At 43.3% G+C, this 24071-nt stretch overlaps 1 protein-coding gene and 1 long non-coding RNA gene across 10 annotated transcripts in view; one reads left to right on the top strand and one right to left on the bottom strand.

Moving 5' to 3' along the window:
• Positions 1–24071, top strand: part of Znf827 (zinc finger protein 827) — a 176209-nt gene that overhangs the window by 123846 nt on the left and 28292 nt on the right. The window lies entirely within an intron of this gene.
• LOC118238584 lies at positions 15140–17358 on the bottom strand. Its single transcript, XR_004769241.1, has 3 exons — positions 17165–17358; positions 16603–16747; positions 15140–15807 (listed from the first exon to the last, which is right to left on the bottom strand). It is a non-coding gene; the product is annotated as an uncharacterized LOC118238584 (long non-coding RNA).

Raw genomic sequence — 24071 nt, forward strand, 5'->3', positions numbered from 1 at the left:
TTTCCTTATAAGTTGACTGACTGTCTCGGTATTTTGTCCCAGTGATAGAAAGCAGGCTAGGACACTAGGAAGCCATGTAGACACCCACATTTCAGAATCTTCTACTGACAGATTGAGCTGGGTCTTCACATGGGCTTATCAGTTGAACGTGCTCTGAGAACATGATTTCTCCACACCCTGGGCTAACACCGAAGTAGGCTGAGCAGGCTTCAGGGGGCTCAGAAAGGCTTTGGGAAATATATGGGGGTGCTGAGTGTGAGAAGTCAGCTAGAAGGCTGAGGAGAGATGTAGAGACTGCAAAAAGTCTAACAATGCATTGACCCTAGTTCTCAGCCCTCTGGCTTCTTCAGGAGCTCCTTGTCCAGACATAAACAGGTCTAGTGGCCATTGTCACAGCAGAAACTAATACCCATTGTGGTTGTTTCAGAGATCTTGGATGAAAGGACAACACTGGGGGAAATATGGTGTTGTTGTTTTGTGTGGTGATTCAGGAACTCAAGAGCCAAAGATAGCGGGAGAGTTGTTCAAGATCAGGGCAACATAGCAAAACCCTGTGCCCAAAGCCATAGCCTGAAGATGTAGCCCATGCTAGAGCACTTACCTTGTATAGGCGGGAATCCCTACAAAGAGAAAGAAAAGAAAAAAATGTATTACTTGTACAACTACAATAGTTTCAAATATTTTAAAGAGAGATCTCAATAAGACTTTATGTAGGTCAGATTTTTTTTTTAATCACAGGCTAAAGTAGATTCCTTTACACACAGGTGTGTGAGAAAGCTGTAGTTGGTCTTCACCTAATGAGGGTATTGACACTATCATGGAAGAACTCCTGAGAAGAGAAGAACATAGACTGGAGAAAGATTGCCTGACTTCTTGTGTTCTTTTTCTCACCTTAGACCCAGAGCTAACTGCCAACCAGCAGGGATGCTGGAGGGCACAGAAGTACAAGACTGCACTGTGAAAGTCTAATTAATACTTAAGTTAATGAAACAGGCGGGGTGGTGTGCACCTGTCACCCAACTCCTAAAGAAGCTGAGGCAGGAGCATTGTTTAAGCTTAAGAGTTCTAGGCTAGCCTGGACAACATAGTGACAATTTGTGTCAAACACAATTTGAAAACCTAATATTGATTTTAGTATACCCCAAATTTATTATTATTGTTATTATTATTACTATTACTATTACCATTATTATTATTATTATAATAAATTCCTGAGTTATAAAATTCTGTCACAAATTCCCACATTTAAAAGTTTAGAATTATTGCAAGTAAAAATATTTTTGTCTTTGAGCTAACAGGGGTGTTTAATGTAAAGTACTTTATTGGAGAACAGCTTCATGTGAGAATAGCAGCCTTTCATGGAGGAGCCTCTCAGAAACACGGGAAAATGTATGGGATTTGATTTGAATTCGGGGTGAACTTTTCTATAGGATTTAAACAATCCATGAAATGGTAGTTTCTTTTTTTTCTCTCCCTCTCTTATTTTTTGTTGCTTTGGAAATATTTCCAGTAGTGCGTCTGATACTTTCTCAGTTGCCTGTTCCTCCTGAAGAGAGTCTCCCACAGCCGCCAGGCTCTGGCTCTCCCATCCATCGTCTTCAAGGTCTGAGTCTGGAGACAGGCTCTGCTGAAGTCAGAGATGCCCCCGTGGGCTGCAACATATCTGCACTCCGTGTGCTTTTGTGTGCTGCCTTATTCAGGTTTCACTTTCCTTTTCCCTGGCCTGAACCGTGAGGGACTTATGGAAGGCAAGGCTTGCATGAGATACACTCACTGAAAATGAGAATTAAAAATGACTTCTCCAAGTAACAGAGATACAGACCTCCACACAATGTCATGAACTTGGCAGCTTGTGTCTCATTCTAAGACTTTAAGCTACAGAGAGGCTTGAGCAAGTAACACTGATGTATGAGGCTGGAGGATGCTTGCGGAATAAAGACAAGCAACAACCTGGGTGTCCTCACACTGGAAACTCAAGCAAGGGAGCTTAGCAGGAAATGCCAAGCCATGTAAAGAGAATGAACAGCTATGGGAATTTATCTCAGAAAGACATATTGTTAGATTTAAAAGAAAACAAAAACTGGCTGCAGGCAGCATATGCCACTAGCCTGTTTTTGTTGTCCTTGTTTAAGGAGACAAAACTCTGTGTGTGTGTGTGTGTGTGTGTGTGTGTGTGTGTGTGTGTGTGTGTGTGTGTGTGTGTGTGTGTGTGCGCGCGCGAGTGCATCTGCTTGCATATGCATAAGTGATGTCTCCTCCACAGACAGGTAAACTGAATGGAGACCACAGTGATGAGGCTAGTGAGTGAGTGTTCTTGTTTAGTGTGTGTGTTTACTGTCCCTCTTCTTCTTGTGGTGTTTGTTGGTTGAGAATTAGCTTTCAGATACGTGGCAGTGAACAATCTCAAGATTAAATAAATTACTAAAACTAATGAAACAAATAATTCTGGGCAGTTTCCCCCTCCCCCCACCAGTTGGAAGTCAGGCTCAGTTGGCTAAGAACATAAAGCAGGGCTAGGAGTATGGCTTGGTGGCAAAAGTGCTTGCTGTTCTCGAACCAGGGCTTGAGTTTGGATCATTGTTATCCTGGCATGAGAAGACATGGATCCTGGGGCTTCCCTGGACAGCCAGTCTAGCCAGAGCCAGGAGTTCTGGCTAAGATAGGTGAGAGACCCTATCTTAATAACAAAGGAAGGGATGTTTTGTTGATACTTATGGGAGACCTGCCCTCTCCTAAGCACAGCCAGCAGAGAAGTGGACTGGGGGGTTGGGTGAAGGGACAGGGAGAAGAGAAGGGAGGGCAAACTGCAACCAGGATGTAAAATAAATAAATTTATTTAAAAACCCAAAAAACACTGAAGCAGAGAACGATGCAGAAGGGGACCCATTATGGCCCCTGACAGGTGGACACGAGGGCAGTGCAGTGCGCCCATGCTCATGTGCAAAGCACTCGCAGAGAAGCTGGAGCAGGTCACAGGTTCACAGCGGTGACCTGATGTCATTGTGAAACTGTGTGCCATGTACAAGAGACCAGAAAGGATGAACTGGGGAAATGCTGGCCCTACCTCAGTATAGTTGAGCTTGCAAGAGTCTTTTACATGTCTTCCGGACTTAAGTTTTTATAATAAACATGTGTTAGTCTTATGATCAGAAAACATCAATAACTTACTTTCATTTTGAACAAAGAGATGATTACCTTACATGTTTTCGTACTGAATGCTTGACACCAAATCTGGAAGTCTCTGCCATGAGATCATTCCTAGAGCTTTAGACAAGATCAAGTTTGTCAGGCCCACAGTTAAATTATGACCCCAGAAAAGCAAGAGAATCAGCAATAGCACAATGTAATGGAACTATTTTGAACTAGACAATATTTAAATATTAGTTTGTTTGTTGAAAAAATAATTGCATAGGGGATACTAGGAACACAGAATCCACCCATCTGGTGTTAAAATACTTTGGACTAAGAAGTGTTTTAGTTTGTGTTCCGTGTTGGTTGGTCCTACCATCCCTCCAGAACTCCCTTGGTCTCTAGGTACCTTTCCCATCCTCTGGGTACCTTTCCCATCTCATCTGGGGCTTTCCAGTCAGAATGACTCATCCTACTTCAGAGTCCTTTCCTCCTTGAGTATCCAGGAGTGAGTCACACAGCAACCAGTGCTCTGGTGGAATTAGACTCGGGACACTCAGCTGAAGGGTTGGTGAATGGGTGGCTCATGCAGTTATCAGGAAGATTGTTGCATTAGAGAAATGGAAGGAGACCAGAAAACAGTATGATTAGAGGGTGCCATCAACCTGGGGATGAGTTTGAATAAAAAGCTAAGTCCAGCTCCTGGCTGCCAGTCTTTGCTGGAGCAAAGAGGCAGGAACCAATTGGTGATGTGGTTCTAGTGACCATTTTTTAGTAGGATGACTTCAAGAATGAAGATGACTCATTCCAGTTATAATTATTATTTTTACTCACTAGTTTCACATATATTATGCATGCAGTTTCCAAGAGAAAAGTAGAGAAATTTACTTTTTAAAGTAAAAAAAAATATACTCTTGTGAATGCTTTTAACATGTAGGCATGTTTTCAGTATGTGAAGGTTATTTTTGACACTATTTTTGGTCAAATTGTTTTTCATTTTCTGAAAAATGTTCATTTTTGAAGCATGCCAGTCCATCTCCCAACTGTTACTTTTCTATCACTGAAAAATGTGGTATTTTAAAAATACCACCCCTGTGTGAGTTAGCTTGCCTTGGGTTCCATCCTTTCGTAGTAATTACATTTAAAAAAAGAGAGAGAAAGACAGAAAGAAAGGAAGAAAGGAAGGAAGGAGAGAAAGAAAGAAAGAGAAAAAGGAAGAAAGAAAACAGGCATTTGGGCATGGAGTATACCAGACTCTGGTAGTTGTCTGTGGATGGTGATACTTGGTGTGGGCTCTTAGTCCCCTTCACCCCAACTGCCCTTGCCCTTAAAACTTGGAGCTTTCTAAAGTGTTTAGAAAACATTTTTATGGGAATAAGAGGTTGAAGAAGAAAGATAAGATTCACTTAATCTAAATTCTAGGCTGTGGGTCTAACAATGATTTTGGCCATAGACAGTATAGGTCTTTCCCAAAGGCCCCTAAACGCCTTATGTAGCAATGAACAAACTGTGGTAACGCTTCTCAGGCATCACCAGACTTCATGTCTCATAAGTTAGTTAAAAAGAGCTGTGAAATACTCGAAGCACAAATATGACAAAAATCACATGGACCGGTTTGGAAACTTACCAAGCTTGCCCAAGGAAAGGTGCCAATTTGAGGGTGGTTACTTATTTTTAACCTTACAAGTTTAACCTTCCAAGATGGATTAATTAAATTTACCTCAGGGTACCAGCTATCATCAAAGAACCACATACCATCTCCACTAACTTGGTTGTCAAAAATAGCATGTTCAGTGGATCCATCTGGGGTGTTCTTGCCCTGTTGGTCCCGTAAGTATCATTGACTCAGGTTTAATTAAAGGATGGCTGCAGATGGAGAGTGTTTCAGTAGTCACAGAAGAGGCACAGTGAGTGCTCAGATTTCTGTTGCATCTATTTCATTCCTCCCCAAGAAGTCACTTAGAGAAGCCATCTCAGTAGTTGCAGACCAGGCCCATTGACTTGCTCTTTAGACTCAATCAGGGGCCAAAGGTCCCAATGCTCTAGAATAAATCAGATAAAAGGGATCTGAGTGCTATGGACTATTTAATGAACACGTGTGAGAAGCATTTGAGGTGTGCATATCACTTGCATGAAAAGAAAATTCATTTGCTCATTCTACATATATCTACATATATGTAGTATTAAGAACAGCAGGGAACTAAAGCCTGTCTTCATGAGGTTTACACCTCAGAAGGGAACACGGAAAATAAGTATCATTTCAATATACATCTATGTCATCCTTCATTTTTGTTACTATAATGAAATACTTGAACATGAGTAATTTACAAAGAATACAATTTATTTGACTTGTGATCTGGAGTCTGGGGATTTTAAAGCATGGTAGCTGCATCTGCTGGACGGTGAGGACAGGCAAGAGTCAGAGAACCACTGGTTCTCACAGTCAGGAGTCCCACAAAAACACCAAACTAACAGCTATAACATGTATGCAGAGGACCTGGTGCAGACCCCTGAGACCAAGTGTTTGCTGCCTCAGTGTGTGTGAGCCTTTGTGAGCCCAGCTTAGTTGATTCAGTGGGCCATGTCCTCCATCCCCTCTGATTCTTACAGTCTTTGCCCCCCCTTCGGAGTTCCCTTATCTCCGAGGGGAGGGATCCAATGGAGACCTCCAATTTGTACCCTCTCTCCACATAATGTGTGACTTTGGGTCTCCCATCGGCTGGCTGTCAGAGGAAGCCTCACTGATGATGACTGGACAAGGCACCAATCTATGTGTATAGCAGAATATCATTAGGAACCATTTCATTGATTTGTTTTTCTTTTTGCCTGTCATGTTTGGTTCTACCCTAGACCTCTGGGCTATTCAGTCTCCGGTTCCTACCGGCCATCCAGTGTAGGGCATGGACTCCCTGTAGAGTTAAACCAAACACTGGTTGGCCACTCCCACAGGTTCTGGGCCCACATTGCAGGCAGGACAGCTTCTAGGTGAGTGGTTTTGTGGCTGGGTTGGTGTCCAAGTTTCTCTTTAGGTAGTCTGCAGAGTCCCTTCCCTACTCAAAGAGACTGGAATGTGGGGGTGAAGGCTCCACCATCTCAACCTCTCTGCAGGGGCCTCACCTTCGAGATCTCATTTAATCCTAATTACCCCCAGAGGTCATCCTTCAACAAGGTTAACACAGGAACTAGGGGGATCTGTTCCAATTGTAGCAGAAGGTCTTGAAAAACCAAACAAGGAACCAGGAAGGAAGGGGTTGGTATTCCCCCAGGATGTGCAGTTCCATTAGCCAGCTGAAGCCTGGCCCTGCTGTGTGGAAGAGTTATAGTGAAAAAAGAGGCAGGGAGGTGAGAGCTGAGGGGAGGAGTTGGAGACAGCTTCTTTGCAGGTATGCAGGGCCCGCTGCAGTGTTCCAGCATAAAGTGACCTGCTCTTTCTTTGTTCCTGTCTTCCTTCCTTCATTCCTTTCTTCCTTCCTTCCTTCCTTCCTTCCTTCCTTTCTTTCTTTCCTCCTTCTTTCCTTCCTTCCTTCCTTCCTTCCTTCCTTCCTTTCTTTCTTTCTTCCTTTCTTTCTTTCTTTCTCTCTTTCTCTCTTTCTGTCTTTCTCTGTCTCTGTTTAATCTTCAAGCCCAAATGAAGTTCCCAGCAGGAGTGACTAGATAGAGGCCTGCACAGAGATGAGTGATTCAGGGAAAGCAGGCAGGGCCATGTCCCTGGAGAGGATGGAATCTCTAGTTATTAAAGTCCCTTTAATAATTAGCTAACTACAGATAGAGAACGCTGCCCAATATTTATCTCATTCAGTTTGCTGTATTTTTAAGTTATAGACGGAGTTTTCTGTCTTATTAACGTTGGCTGAGGTTTGAGTGTTTTTCCTCTTTAATCAGTTGGAGATCTGGATATTTATAGGGATGAAAATCATCCAGAGCTCCTTCTGCTAGCATAACAGGGCTCAGAAAACCATAGGACTTAGATTCTAGGAGAAGACGAAGCCATTGTTTAGAGTTTCTTTTAGAAAAGACAATACCTTCATAAGAAAGATGAATTTGGCTTCACACAGAATTCATTTCTTTATCTCTACAGAGCTGTTGGTCAGCTCTGACTTTTACAGATAAAATTGTAAATCCAAATGTGCCTGAAGCAATTGTGTGCATGTGTTTAGCCACTACTGCCACAGAAAGAGTGATCTACCATCCCCAAACCACTAGTGGTGGCATTTTCTAGATTTTACCACAAATTATAATGTGTAAGACAACAGCATCTGGGTCTTTTTACAGAGGGATTTCCCGAGTGTTTGTTGTCTACCTGTGGCAGCTGTCAGAGGCCTCAGCTTGGGCTATGTGATGGGGATCTTCTATAATGAGGGCTTTGCCTTTGCCTGCTTCATGGTGCTCAGTGGGGGTTGCTTTGTTTGCCAAGCTTAGAAAGCTACCAGGAGGCAGACCATTAGAGCCCTGGGTGTGAGGGTGTTGACCATGAACCCTGAAGGGCTCAGCTCAAGCAGCCCCCCAGATAAACATATCCCTTCCCACCTTCCTCCATAATCTTCAGATTTCAAAGTCACCTCCAAATATTTTATTTGGGACTGGAAGTGTGTGGCTCAGTTGCTTGCCCGCCATACAAATGGCTCAGCATTTGAGCTCCCCTCCTGTATGACTCAGCAGAAACCAGGTGTGGTGGTGCACACCTGGGATCCCAGCTCTACAGGGGTAGAATCGGGCATCCACATCTCTGAGTCATGCAGTGGTATTCGGAGTTAAGAGCAGCCTGAGTTCATGAGAACCTATTCAAAACTGAATTAAACATTATATGGTGCTTATAGTAGCTGAAAAATGAGTTCTTCCAGACTTTTCCAGACTTGCTTAATGCATTGCTTGGTTAAGTGGTTTAAACATGTTTCAGCCAACAGGACAGAGTAGGTAAGTGGCTAGACTAGACCCATCTCTGAACCATTCTTCAGCCAGCCACTCAGAGGAGTTTGCTGGGACACATGGGAGAGTGAGAGTAAATTTCCATGATGAAATAGACAGTACTGTCTGCACTGGCCTGCTGGGCAGTTGACTTTTCTTCACTTGGTCATGTGTCTGAATTATAGTTTCCTCCTGAATGATGCAAAATTCATAGTTCCTCAGAGAGAGGAGAAACACATCTGTTTTCACTGTATCCTATGTATGCTGGTATGTGAATGTGCACATGTGTCCAATTCCTTCTAACACAATGGTAAAAATCGCTAAGACAGCTTTGCTGTTTTAAATAGAATTTTCTGGGATAGCAAGATGACTCTGGGTAAAGGCGCTTCCTATGTGTGCCTGGCCATGTGAGCCTGATCCTTGGAGCCTATGTCAAGGAACCTACATAACATTAGGAGGCAAGAAACTGAGTCCATAATTTGTCCTTTGACTACCATGCAGAAACAGTGGTATACACATCATGCAAACCCACACACAATAATAATAAAGAAGGCAAAAGTGTATTAAATAGAATTTCCTATTGAAGATACTTTAAATCTGAAAAAAAGGAAAAGAAAAGAGAAAGTTCTTGACTAAAATGACCAGATTCCCACCCAGGGATAGAGACCCATCTTCAGAGTTCCCCAAGAGTATGCTAGAACTGAAGACAAAGGGAAATGAAGCCGGGGGGGGGGGGGCAGGGGGGAGCTTCATTAGTGTTGACAAACCTCTGGTTTTTGTATGGGTAAATGACAACCCAGATGTTGGTTTGTGTGCCACACACTGAATGCATTTAAGTCATTTTGTTTGATTGGGAATCAAGATAAGATTGGCAGTAGACTGGGAAGTCATCACTGGCCCACATCAAATGACTTCACTGCTAGCTCTGTTCAGTTCTTGAAGTCCCGGGCATTAGACACACCGACTCAAGACAGAGACACCAATTCAGGAGTCCTCTGATGAAGCAGAAAAACTGTCTGCTTAGAAAGGAGGCAGAGGAGGTGAGCGGCTCAGGGGCTGAGACGGTGACTTCAGCCCTGTGCCTCTCTGTGGATAACAGCTCCTCAGTGATGTTGTGTTGGTTTCAGTGCAGCTGACAGGAAGGCTTAGCATATATGACACTGCATCACTGGCTTGCTTTCATTTTCATGTTCACAGTTAAGACCGAGTACATTCATCTCATGGTCTTCCAGTGGGTCAACTCCAGATAACGGGCCATCACAGGGATGACCAGTTAGAAAGCCTGAAGTCTCTGCCTGCCATTCCCCATCCAGGAGTCAGAACAGCCCTGGAACCTGACTCTTGCTCTCTGCCAGTGGTTGTAGGTCTCACCGGACCAGCTGGTCTGGCACACACTGATGGTTTCCAACTGCCATCCTACTGACATGCTTGAGTGGCTCCTGAACCAGCCATTCCCAGCCACAACTGTACCAAACACAACTAAACAAAAGGAACCCAGTGCAACCTGATGATATTTTGCCCCTTGCCTTAGTGGAATGGGGAAATAACCTTCAGTAATGGTAACATGAACCTTACTGCATGGGGGGGGGGCAGAAAGAGGAAATGTTTCATGTTTTGTGTGTGGAATGTTGCAGCTGGCATTTCTTTGGACCACCCCCCACAAACCAGCTCCCAAATAAAGACACAGAGACTTATTGTTAATTATTAATGCTCGGCCTTAGTTTACGCTTGTCCCATTAACTCTTTTAACTTAATTTAACTTTTTTCTATTCATCTGTGTTTTGCCTCAGGGCTTTTTACCTTTCTTTCATTCTTTATGCCCTATTTTCATGCTTCCCCTCCCTCTAGTTGGCTGGCCCCTGGCATCTCTTATCTTTCTCCCTACCAGCCCAATTTCTCCTCTTTCTTACTGTCCCTATCCAGAAGTTCTGCCTATACCTCCTCCCTTACTGTTGACCATTCAGCTTTTTATTAGACCAATCAGGTGCCTTAGGCAGGCAAGGTGAAACAGCAGCACATCTTTGCATAACTAGCAAACACAGCACACCTTTACATAGTGAAACAAATGTTCTGAAACGTAAACAAATGCAACCCATCTTTTTAAACTTCCTTTTATTTATTCTTTGTGTCTTTCCCATCATGCATCCCAATCCATTTCATTTCCCGTCCTGTGTATCTGCACTCTGCCCTTGCAGTCCCCCATAATAAAGTTTGAGAGAGAAAAGGAAAAGGGGGAGGGATATCATGGGAGCTGAAGTGTGACATAGTGAGTCACGTAGTAAACCCCTTTGTCCATATGTCTTTACCTGCAAGTGGTCATTGCAAAGAGTCATTGATCTGGTTCGAGGCCTCTAGTTTTTGCTACACCATTGATTTTGGGCCCTCACTGGAACTCTTCTTTGTTATCCTGCTATTGCCCTGTGCTTGGGAATCCTGCAATTTTGGGTCTACAGGATAGCAGATCAGAGATGGGGTGGATATTGGGGTGGACTAAACCATAACCCTGGTTCTGGGCCTCAGTAGTTGCAGGGTTGGTCAGCCTCACCAGCAGGGCGAGCTCCTCTTGCTTTGTATCGGATATGCAACACGTGGGGCCAGTTCTCCAGTTTTCATGTCCTCAGGGTTGGATTTCCCATGCCTACACCTTCAGGGCCAGCTCTCCCACCAGCCTGAGACATTGACAGGTGTGGGCAGGGGTGGAGGTGGGGGTGGAAATCCCTCCCCTGCCCATGCTGCCCCATAACAGATGAGTAATGGGGGCAGCTCTCCCATGCTTGCAACTTCAGAGCTGGCTCACCCACACCTCCACCAACAGGATTGGCTCCATTGTGCTGCCCAGGCAAGGTGATACAATATGTCTTTACATAGTTAAACAAATATTCTGCAAAGGGTGTATTTTATTTTGTCACCAACAAGGCTCTCAAGATCCCTCGGTATCTGGCTTGGCATTGGTTGAGCACTCCTTGGACTCGGGAGACTGTGATGATATACAGCCTCCATTCTTATTCAGGATATGAGATGAGTGACAGATGACCCAGTGTACAGCCTTTGACTTTCAATTCTCAAGATGACCTCTTTCTGTGAGTAACAGGTCCCTTTTCTGTACTCTCCCTTCTCCCCACCATGAATAGTTAGGATGTTTGGGTTAAAATAACAAAGTAAGGAGTGGCTCCAGATGATGGGTAGTAGCAATTAGCTGAGCTTTTAAAAGCATGTGAATTGAAAGGGAATCCACTAGTGGACTTGGATTCTCCTACTCTATCCTGGGAGCATTACTTCTGGTATGTTGATGAAAACTGACATCAAATTGATTGACTTCTCAGTTCTGACAGTAATTTGTTGTTCCAGGGTGCTGGGGATAAGGGTAGCGACTTGAAAGGCATACAAGTTGACAGTGGTATCCCCAGTTCACTGTAGAGTTTGATCTCAGGAGAGGTGACAGGGTCTTTTTACAGTACTCTTCTCCCCTACTCTCTCTAACAGGAAACTGCTTTTCAGGATACCATTCGTCTTGAATGAACTGATCTCCTGGAATGTGGGCAGACTCCCATTCATTAAAAGAGATTCAAGGCTAAGTCTTATGGGATTGTCAGGCTAGAAGAACCTGACTGGTGGCTTTAAAAGCTTACCTATTTGAATATCTGCAAATGAGATTAGAATTCATTTGTAATATTAAACACCCTCGGGTACATACAGTGCTGTTAATAACAGCACACAAATGCAAAAGGACACTGGGTAAGGGAAAGGTTTCAATTCTGAAAGGGCCAAATTCTCCACTGTCAGTGCAGTTTCTATAGAAGAACCTGTTCATTTGCTAAAATACATTGGTCCTTTTTTTTACTTCATGCAGTCATCTCCATCTTAACCTTGGCTAGAAGTTGGACCAATGACTAAGAGTGCTTGGAATCCTGCCTGCAACTTCTTTATCACCCTGTGAATCTCCTTAGGAAAACCTCGGTGAACTTCTCAATTAAAAAAAATGAGAATCCACCCATGCTTCTTGCCCCTGGCCACCAGGGACCCACTGTCACAGAAAGTGCATTGCAGACCCACCTGTTCACAGTCCCAAACCTATCAGGCATTCCATGGAGAGTTCACTCTAGGATTGAGTTTGCTACTGGGTTGTTTGGTGGCTGCAGAGCAGGCGTGACTGGCATCTTGTGTAGGTAAGAGCTGGGAATGACGTCAGGCATCCAGTACCCAGGCACATACAATATGAGCAGCTCCAAGTGAGGCAGCAAGATCGAAAGTTCATGGTCTGCCTGGACTACCACAGCCAGAGACTGTCTCAAAACAAAATACAAGAGGGATGAGGATGTAGCTCAGAGGTAAAATGCTACTGAGGTTGTAGATGCAATCCCCAGTATCACCAAAGTGGGGAGGGAGATGGAGAGATGGTTCAGTAGATATGAGCATTTGCCATGAAAGATAGAGGACATGAGTTCAAGTCCCCAGCACCCATGAAAAAGTCAGGCATGGCCATGTGGGCCTGTAACCTCAGTATTGGGAGACAGACAGGCAGATATTAGGAGCTCATATATGATCTAAATTGTAGTAGTGTTGGGGTTGAGAGAATTTGCATTAAACATTGGCAAATGTACATACAGGGCACACTGAAAACCAAAACTCATAACAAGATAGACACAGTAAATATTAGTTAGGTGACACTGTTTTAATTGTGTATAAACATGTGCTTCTGGAACATTCTTAGGTTTCTAATCTATGGCTTGGTTATGTGATAGCACTGCTCACACGTCTGCTTTATTTAAAACAGCTGGGCTGGGGTGAGGGCTGCAGCATAAGTGGTAGAGCGATGGCCTATCACGTGGCAAGCCCTGTGTTTAATTTCTAACATGGCATAAACCAGGTATGTGAGCACATGTCTATAATCCCAGCACTTGTGAGATGAAAGCCAGAGAGCCAGGCATTCCAGGCTACCCCCCAGCTAATGTGTCAAGTTCAAGACCAGACTAGGCTACATGAGACTCTGTTTTGGATGGATGGATGGATGGATGGATGGATGGATGGATGGATGGATGGATGGATGGATGGGTAAAATAACCAGGCAATTGTGATACAAGTGAGTGTAACAATGACCTAGACATAGGACAGCGTCTTGCTCATGAATGCAGTAGTTATAATCTCAAGAAACAGAGAACAATGCTTGCCATAGCACAGAGTCCCCTGCTCCCATCTACTTAACTGAACACACTTCAAAGTGTTAAAGTGCTGACCATGTGAGTCACAGTGAAGATTTAGTGGCTATTAAAAACACCAAGACAATGGTTCAAATAAGGTGTAAATCAATTTCTTTTTGATTTAGCAGTCAGAGTATAGAGTCCCAGACCAAGGGAGTGGCTCCAGGGTCTCCCAACACCTCTAATGGCTCTAGCATCCATGATGTACCACTTCTTTTCATGATGTGGTGTGGCTATTTCAGCTCCCCTCATCATGGTAACATCTTAAACACAAGAAAGTAGAAAAGACAGTGAGGGCATAATCTTCCTTTTAAGGGCATGACTTAGACCAGGGCTTCCTAAATGTTTCCACTCAGAGTACCTTTTGCCTGGGGAATTTTTACATGACCTCTAGTATATGAGTGCCTAATAAACCAAGTGTTCACTGATAATAATCATGAAGAAATTTATCTTAAAATAATTCACTGGTACACATATAATTTTACCATTTAAGGATGGAAGCAAATGTGCATACTAACGGGGTGGGTGTGCTTGTTCATTTAATACAACACAATACTATGGTACAATAATTTCATGTTTACATACCAAGGAATGATCCAGGGAAATAATAAAAATCTTTGTTTTGTGGAATTAAACCTCTGTTTCTGCAAGAAAGGAAAAGTTTGTACTTAGGAGAAAAACAAACCCTGCCGTTTGTCCAGAATGTGAGCTGAGGCTCTGCAGGTGGCATTCGTTAGCATTTTGTGGTGTGACATCACTTACAGTGGGAAGTATGAATGGTGTCAGTTCAGAACCAAGGCTGGAGTGAAGTTATGTGGTGCAGCAGGGAAGGCTCGCTGTAAGAAACACCTCAGATTCATCATTCGGTAGGAATTTGAATTTGATGAGTTTTTGTTTTGTGTGTCCAGAAATCTTTTACAGCCCCATCACTCAGTTACCCTACCCCACATAGAGTCATGACCCAGTTTAAGCAGCTTTGACTTAGACCTTGCACATAACGCTTCTGGCAGTCCAGTTGCCTAGAACTTGGCGACTTAGCCACAACTGGCTCTTTGAGATGCTGACCAGTGTGTCACAGCCACAGGCTTAGCTGAAAATTCAAGGGCTTCTTTACTAAAGAAGAAATGCCTGGGTGTCTGAGGGCCTCTAACTTGGCCTCAGGTGGAAATAGCTTGTTTGGATTAATTCAAGGTCAGGCACTCAAAGTCTGATTAACAATTCCAGCTGGCCTTTGGCCAGGGTAGAGTTCACAGGCTGTGACAGTGTCTACACTGGCTTGTTACTTCACTGTTAGGTTAACCGGAACAGCAGAATCTGCCTGCACCCCCAAGTGTATATATTGCTACTGATAATAATGCCACTGTGAGGTTGTAGGATTATCGAGATAGCTCAGGATGTACTCTAACAGTGCCTACCTTAGTGAGCTGTACCAGCATGGTCAATTTTATTGTGGGGTGATTTAGGCCCCTGGCTAGTGCATTTTCTGTCAGCTCACTTGAGCCTTAACTTCCGAGGCAAATGGATGCCTATTGATTTCATTTGGTTTTGCGAGTCTCAAATATTTATTATTACTTTGAATTAATTTTGTGTGGTAGCTGCCACACAATCCCAATCACCAATAAAGTATCAAAACTAGAGTTCTGATTTTAATTTTGGTGATGCTGAATTGCACTGGGTGAGGATTTGTGCTGGCTCCCAAACCTTTGACTGCCAACTTCCTGCCTCAGAACCCCATGGTGTACACAAAGGGACACAATACAAATGGTGACACTGCAGCTGCTTTAACCACTTCAAACAGCTGGCCTTATATTTGTCTATTTCTGACCAAATGCCAGGAGTTTCTAGCCCAGGGATCCTAGGGATCCACCTAGGGTTGTCAGGCTTGACAGCAAGAGCTGTCTCCCCAATCAAGATCAGTGTCCCTTTACTCCTTAGTAAAGACATTTAAAAATGCCTGGGGGTAAAGGGTAATTTCGAAGATGAACAAATGGCCATTCCAGTCTTCCTTTTTATGGTGTGTTGTTAATTGGATGAGAGTGTCCCCACAGGCTCAGATATAACACTTGGTCTCCAGTTGGTGGCAATGTTTGGGGGAGGTTTAGGAGGTGCAGCCTTGCTAGAAGGAATATGTCATTGGAGATGGGTGCTGAGATTAAAAGCCTCATGGTCATGACACTTCCAGTGTCCTCTCTCTGTCTTGTGCTTAGAATAAAGGCTCTGTTCTCTCAGCACCCCGTTCCCACTGCCCTGCTTCCCACCATGATGGAATCTAACCCTCTGGAACCATAAGCCCAAATAATCTCTGTCTTGTATAAGTTGCCTTGGTCATGGTGTTTTGTTTTGTTTTGTTTTGTTTACAGCAAGGGAAAACTAGTATTTGGTATTTAAGACTTCATCGACGAAACGGGCACCTACCCTGCCAAGAGTCCTGCCTCAGCTCTAAGGATCAACCTGACTGGTTTAGATAGTCTTTAAAGTGGCAAACCCACATACCACATAGAGGAAATTCTGTCCTGATGATGTAAGATGGTTTAACTCCAGAAACATGTTCTTCTTACTTTCCACCACTGTGAACCTGTAACACACAAGATAGACATGTTAGCATGCTCTGTTGTGGATATGAGTTCATGGGGGCAGCCTTGCCTCAGTGCACAAACCTTGTCTTGTATTTCTTCTCAAAAAGTTTCTCAAAGCAGGTCCAAAATTAACACAGTGTCCTCTAACTTAACCTGAGAGAGGTTTTCAGAACTTCCCCCAGAGTTAGGTTTTAAAGTCTCATCCCACTTTCCCCACAATTTCTCAATGTCTATTTAGTGTTCGTGGCCTAAAATTTAGTAAGAAGAGCGTGCATCCATTTAACCTCAAAATCTCTTAGGAAGAACCATGTGACCGATTATAATAGCTCTTGCTATTTTTCTTTTTGTTTTATTTACTTATTTATGTTGGTTTTTCAAGACAGGGTTTCTCAGTGTAGCTGTGGCTGTCCTGGAAATTGCTCTGTAGACCAGGCTGGCCTCAAACTCTGAGATCTGACTGCCTCTGCCAGCATTATTTTTCAACAGAAAATAACAGACAGTACAGACAGCCATTTAAAAGTGGACACTGTATAGACAGACTTGGCCATAACCCTTGTTAGGCTTGTTCAGACTGTGAGCATTTTGTGGTGTGGTGAGGGTCAGAACAGCAATGCAGTACAAGTTTCCAGAATAAACTGTTTACATTTGTACCATAGAATCTTGTGCCTTTTTAAGCCTTGACAATTTCACTTCCTCCAAGCAGAAGAAAAATCTCATTCTTATGTCTTTCTCTTGGAGAAAGGAGAGACATGGGCATGGAAGGAACAGGTGGACTTAAGGGCCAGCCTCCTTACCCTGAGGAAGGAGAGCCAAGGAAAAGGCTGAGGCTTTCAGTAGGAGGCAGCTTGAGTGATCTGAAATTCACCATGTCCCTGGTGTAAGGCTTCTCTGGGTGGCAGGTGAACAGCTGGAACTCGTGGGAAGTTAGTCCTCTGGCTGCTGCTATGTGAGAGCAATAACAAGAGCTGGTGGAAAGATCAGCTGAGGCTTCTAACATAATTCTACCTAATGGCACCGAGTTTAAGAGCAGCGTCCATGCTTGCACCCTGCCTTGGTCTGCAGACTTCCCCCAATACAGAGTAGCTCAGGTCCTGCTTTGAATGTGATATACTTCATTTGTGAAGAACCATTGAGGACCTCTAATTTTTGCTTTGAGGTGTTAAATTCTACTAGATCACCATTGATTAGCAGTTGTGGCCCTAGAATGAGACATTTCAGAACCACAGGCTAGAAACTAGTGCTCCAATACAGTACCCCTGACTCCGTGTCTAATGTGACAGGACCCCAGTAGACATCCCCAGTAGACACCTATGGGCCACTGTGGGGCTCCAGTTAGCATGTACGAAATGAACGTACCTCTCCCACATAGGCCTTTAGGAGGGACCTGTGTCACATGCTTCACAGTGTTGGTTCTTCATAGCTCATTGTTTTTATGTTGTCCCATTGTCTTCATGTCTGCCTCTTTCATCCCAGCTTCATGTACACCCTACGAGAGATGTCTATGCATGCACAAGTGAAAATATGTCTGCATAAATCCTTGTTTGTTTGGTGTGTGTCCTCTTTTGCTTCTCTATTGCTGTGATAAAACACTGACCAAAAACCAACTTGGGGGAGGAAAGGGTGAATTTCATATTACAACTCCCAGGTAACAGTTTATCACTGAGACAAGTGAGTTTAGGACCTAAAAGCAGGAACCTGGCAGTGGAAACTGAATGAAAGACTGTGGAAGAATGCTGACTGCTTGCTCCAGCCACCTGTCTTACACTACCCAGGACTACCTCCTGAGGGTGGCACTGCCACATCTAGATAATGTCCCACAGACTTGTCTACAGGCCAGTACCTCAGTTGACATCCCTCTTCCCAGACTGACAAACTCCAATTCAAATTAACTAACCTGGACACTGTGGAATTAAATGTTTGTATCCTTCCCAGTTAAAAGAATTTGGGAACACTTGTGTTCTTTCAACAGGATCAATGCTAAGGACCAAAGGAGTAATCTGTGTATTCACTTTGGAGCTAAATGCTGCATCTAATAGGCCATTGTATCTCCTCCAGTGCAGACATGAGCATCTAACTATACGAGCCAGAATCAATGATCTGTTGTTTTCTTTAACTCTACAGTCTAATGCATGTAAGGCAAACACTCTACACTGAGCTATCTCTCCACCCCTCTTTTAACCTTCTGCTTTGAGACTAGGTCAGTAAATATTTCACATTGGCCTTGAACTCACTGTATAGCCCGAGCAGATCTTGAACTTGGGATCCCCTACTTCAGCTTTCTTAGTAATTGAGATTACAGGCATGTGTCACCAGGCAAACTCTTTTATGCATATTTGTATATGATTTATTAACCATTGGCCTCAAATTTTATTCAGAGAGAAGGAAGTAGGAGCCCTGTTAGAGAACCTACCAATGAGAAGCCTACAGTAACTTTGCAGATTCATCAGAGAATTTCAGAACCATGACCAGGGCTCCCACCTCCCTTTCTGTACTTCACCGAACACGTGATTTAGCTCTTCCTCATTCTGTCACTTAGGGCAAAAGACAGTGACTTAGAAGGACCTGGTTCCTAAGGAGTGGAGTGATGTGTTTATAAATCATTGTAAAAAGGGTGAAAGCAGCCATGGTCACCCTCCATGGGCCCCTGACTACAAGGTCACCTTCCTTCGGCAGCACATGCGGCCAACAGGCCTAATCTGAGTCACATCTCTTGCCTTATTGGTTAAACCAGCATGTAAGCAAATGTTTCCCAATCCCAGCCACCAGCCCCAAATAACCACTTAGAGGACATAATATGAATTATGAATGCTTGGCCAGTAGCTCAGGCTTGTTACTACCTAACTCTTAGATTTAAATTACCCCATATTTCTTATGTATGTTTTGCCACATGGCTCATGGCTTGTTAGCTCATTTTCTACATGTCCTGCTTCCTCTGTAGCTAGCTGGTGTCTCTCCTGACTCTGCCCTCCTCCTCCCCATTATTCTCCTAGTTTAGTTGTCCTCCCTATAATTCCTGACTGGCTACCTGCCAGTCAGCTTTTTATTAAACAAATCTGAGTGGCAAATCTTCACAGTGTACAAAAGGATTATTCCACAGCACCTGCACTTTGGAAAAGTCACCTCTGCAAACTGGCTGTGTAACTCTTGGTTGCCTGGCTTCTTCCAGAGCCAGGCCGGTGTTGGGGATCTGAAGTTATTCAGTGTTCTCCTCTGCTATGGATATTGCTGTTTGCTCTGACAGCTCCATGGATTGGCCATCGGGCACATAGCTCAGTTGGTAAAGTGCCTGCTGTGCCAGTGTGAGGATCTGAATTTGGATTCCCAGAGCAGACAGGTAGATTCCCAGAGCTTGTGAGTCAAGCCAGTTCAGAGACTGTTGTCTCAGCAAGTAAGATGAGGGAGGGGTGAATAGAGCCAAAATGCATAGAATGAAATACTCAAATAATTAATCAAAATAGTATTTAAAAATAAGTTGCAGTGTGACATCAACCTCTGTTCTATACCCATACATGCACACACACCCACAGGAACAGACCCACATGCACCTCTGAGTAGTGAAGAGTCAAAAATCCTTTCCACTGACCTTTAGAGGTGTTGGTTATAGGGGTGCTTTTAAAAGTATGAAACATAGATGGGGTATCTCTAGGAGTTTTCCTTGACATTGTCTCCTGTAAGATTAGGATATGGCCACATTTTCAACCCAGGAAACACCAACAGGACCTTGAAGCAAATTCATCTGTTGAAATGAGAACATAACAGTGATCCAACTCCAGAAGTATTTGTGAGTTAGTTACTATATTAATATTAGATGCAAAGATCTTCATTCGTGCACCATGAAGGTTACAAATGTGTACATGCAAAAACTGGAAAATAACAAAAACTATTGTCATAGTGATATCTGTTCCCCTGTTAGTCCAATGCTCCATAGTACAGTGAATGGCTTGAAGACTGATTCATTATGTAAAGCTCTTGGTATATAGTATGATTAATTTGAACTTTAGCATCTAGAGAAGCAGGGCATGGGGGATGGGGACACTCCAGCCCAGCCCAAATTTCACCTTGCAACTTCAGTCAGGCAGTTTGCTCTTACACCCCATAAATTGCCCACAAACTAGAGAATAATGGACCTTTTCCCAAGTGCTCCTAATCCATAGAGGTTGAGGTAGAGATTCCATTGAGAAAATGTCTCCAAAGGATGTTGAACCTTTGAGATCAAAAATAAAAGGTTCTGTTACAGGGCAGAAAGTTAGCCACCCCTCAGACTCATCTGTGAGAAAATTATTTACATTAATCTACATATCATACATCAATGCACCTTTTCTCTCTTGTCTGTAACTAGAGAAAGTTTAATCAAATCACAAGTCTTCATTGCCTTCTATGATCTACATAAAAGGTTAAGATAGAAAAAGGAATTTCCAAAGATGTAAGAAAAATGTATATGAACCCAGCACATAACCAGTATGCATTGCATTTATGGGGCTGGGGACACAGCCCAGTAGGTAGACTTCTTGTCTAGCATGAAGCCCTGATTTCAGTCCCCAGCACCACAAACCAGGTATAATGGTGTATACCTTTAAACCCAGTACTCAGGAGGTGAAGGCAGGAGGATCAGAAATTCAAGGGTGTCTATAGCAGGCTTTCTAGAACCGCCAGCCCCTGAGTCATGACACAGAGACCAATAATAATTGGTTATGAATGCTTGGCCTTAGTTTAGGCTTGTTTTTGGATAGTGTCTTAATTAGGATTTTTATTGCTGTGAAGAGACACCATGGCCATGACAACTCTTGCAAAGTAAATATTTAATTGGGGTGACTCACTTACAGTTCCAGAGGTTCAGTCCATTATCATGATGATAGGGGGAGCATGGCAGCGAGAGGGCAGACATGGTGCAGGCTACATCTTGACCAGAAGGCAGCAGAAAGTTGACTGGCTGTCACACTGAGTGAAGCTTGAGAAAAGAGACCTCAAAGCCTATCCCTTCTGTGGCACACTGCTTCCAACAAAGCCACTCCTCCTAGTGCCACTCCCTTTGGGGGCCATTTTTTTTCAAACCACCACAGCTAGCTTTTATATTTTTTTTTAACTTAAATTTACCTGTTTCTCTTCATCTGACTTTTGCCTAAGGGATTTTTACCTTTCTTTCATTCTGCACATCCTACTTTCCTATCTGGCTGGCCCCTGGTATCTGCCTCTGTTTCTCTCACCTCCCCCCCATCCTAGATTCCTCCTCCTATTTTTTCTCTCTGCCTGCCAGCCCCACCTATCCCTCTACTGCCTAGCTATTGATGGTTCGGCTTTTTATGACGGCAGTCGGGTACCTTAGGCAGGCAAGGTAAAACAGCAACACATCTTTACATAATTAAACAATGCAATACATCTTTATATAGTTAAAGTAATATTCCACAACATAAACAAATGTAACGCATCTTTACGTAGTTAAACAAATATAACACACCTCTGCATAGCTAAAGTAATATTCTGCAACATAAACAAATTTAACATATCTTTATGTAGTTAAAGTGAAATTCCACAACCTGTGTCCTCATCTGTTACATAGCAAGTTCAAGAGCATGATGGACAACATGAGACCCTGTCAAAAAATAATACATTGCACTTCCCTCATAGAGAAATATAACGTATTATATATATTAAGTATATTGCTAATACTTGTAGGGGAACCTATTTCACCTTTATGATTGTTAATTTTGGATACTTTACACTGTTAAGTTTTAATCCTCTTTTAGACTAAAAGGGGAATTGTAGGGGAACCCGTAGCCACGCCTGCTTAGGGGCTGGCTACAGGTCTGCCTGACCACGCCTGCGAGGGCGTGGTCAGGGTGACGTAGAGTAAGAGTTTCAGGTGGCTGACTTTCACTTTCATTGGTCCCTTTCGGCTTGCTGTACAGACTACTGCCACACCGGCTGGCTAGGTCGCTCTGTAAGTAAGGCTTTTCCCTATTAAATAACCTTATATTTCTATTTGGCTCTGTATTGATAATTTCCCACTATAAATACTTATTTGGTAAGCACACTATTGATTTCATTGAATATTTTTGTGAGTAGAGTAGCCCAGGCTGGCCTTGAAATCACGGTCCTCCAGCCCGGCCTCCCAAATGCTTCAGTTACAGGCATTAACTGTCACACTCAACTGCATCAATTTTTTTGTGGTTTTATTTGGTTTCCTTTTCAGTTTGAGAATTTAAATTGGAAGACAATGCTTTTCAAAACAGATATGTGCTTCTCATTTTGCTCAGCTCTGTGGACTTGAACCTTACGTTATCTGTTACTTAAAAATGTCCTAGGCTGTTGGGTATTTACATTTTTGTTACATGAGCCAAAAATCTACATGCTGCTCTTGCCCAGTCCCAAAATGATTAAAAGAAATGGCTCTGGTTTTCTATTCATTTGTATTGATCATGGCAGAGCCCTAACAGTCATTTCTAAGCTCCTCCAAAACTCCTTGCAAATAGGGTATGCATTTAGAATACAATTACATCTACACCAGCACTTCTTGTTCCAACTGCACTCCACTCTTCAACAGGAGCATCTGTTGTATAATGTTCAAGGCCCCCCACAGTTGTGTTTTGAGCCAAGGCCACAATAAAGTGCTACTTGCTACCTAGGAGAGTGAAAAATAAGCATGTGACACTCACCTTTTAGCAACAGGTCCAAGTCAGTTCACTGGTCTAGCAGAGTCTCCGGGCCAGCAGCCAGAGACAGTAAAGAACTTTTCTGAGAGCAGTAACACACCCACATACTGGAGAAGCTGCAGAAGACGGTTTTTTCCTAGTGGAGCATCCCAGATTCAAATCTAACCCCTTCATCATTTTGAGCTGTGATTTTTCTCATCTATAGACTGAAGAATATAAGGAGACGGTCTTTCTGTGCTTTTATGGAGATTAAATAAAACCATAGATAAAACTCTTTGCTGTAGTGCGGTGTCCAGAAGAAAATAAGTCTTAACTGTTCATTCCGTTTTACCTACATTTACAGCCACAACTATCTCCTTATTACAGAACGTGTATGGGGAGGCAGTGAGGTGGTAACAAAACATATAAATAGATAACAGACATAAGTTCCGAAGATTACTCACTATTCTTAGGAAGAGGCTATTAATGTGGCCACTCATTAGGTTGTACTTTCACAGGAACTTGCTAGCAGTGTCTTTCCTCATCTCCTGCCTAGCAGTTTACTGTGCACTATGCAATGTGTCCTCCCCAAATTCACACGTTGAAAGCTTCCTCTCACATTGAGGGTTAGAGGGTGGGGTCTTGGAAGTGGTCATGTGGTGGGATGGGGCATGCATGGATGAGATTAGAGCCTTCCTCACAAAACCCATCAGCTAAGATCCTTCACTGCTCCTGCCTTGAGCCCAGGGGAGCAGCCGGTCCTCTCCAAACCGCTTCCCACCTCCAGAGCTGGGGCACTCACTTTGTTCCCTCTTAGCCATCAGTCTCTAGTCAAAGGAACAAAGACAAGCAGAATTCCCTAGCCCTGTGGCTGTGACTTTCCACCCAGGGAGTAGTTAAATAAGCCAGCTAACAGGAATTCCCACCATTCGAAAACAATCTGCTTGATCAAATAAACAGTATTTTAGAGTCAAGATTAAAAAATGTGGTTAGGTTTTTTTTTTTTTAAGTGATAAAAGTACAGAATTCTGTCTATAGTATTTTTCCAAAGGGGGGGGGGGAAGACTGATTTTAGAACAAAAAGCTCAATAAATATTCCTTGGATAAAGAGAACTCTCTAGAGGGTGGGGGGGTGGGCCTTTAATCCCAACACTTGGGAGGCAGAAACAGGCTGATCTCTGAATTCAAGGCCAGCTTGGTCTACAAATCAAGTTCCAGACTATGCAGAGAAGCTCCATCTTGTGGAGAGGGAAGGTCAGTCCTCTGAGCTTGCTTTTTATGACCTTACAACCAGGGAAAGCAGAACTTTGCAGTAATGCAAGTTCATGCAAATGCAGTTGTCCGTGGGTTCTTAGAGGATATTCCAAGATCCGCCCCCCATTTGTGCTCAGTCTGCTTTTGATCGTTAAATCTCCCATAGGCTAAGAGGAGTGTTGCTCTGCCAAAACCCAAGGCCGGATGAAAGGCCTATTAGATGGTTGTATTTTCTATCCCTTCAGAAGTAAAGGCAGCAGGTTAGACCATACATGTTAGAATCCCGGCATCTAGAGCCGATGAGGCCTTAGAAATCTTTGACGGAGCCGTTGGCAGGATAAAGAATTGTCACTAAGAAAAGACAAAAATGATTGAGAATT

Source organism: Cricetulus griseus, chromosome 3, assembly GCF_003668045.3.
Source record: "Cricetulus griseus strain 17A/GY chromosome 3, alternate assembly CriGri-PICRH-1.0, whole genome shotgun sequence".
NCBI classification, from domain to species: Eukaryota; Metazoa; Chordata; class Mammalia; order Rodentia; family Cricetidae; genus Cricetulus; species Cricetulus griseus.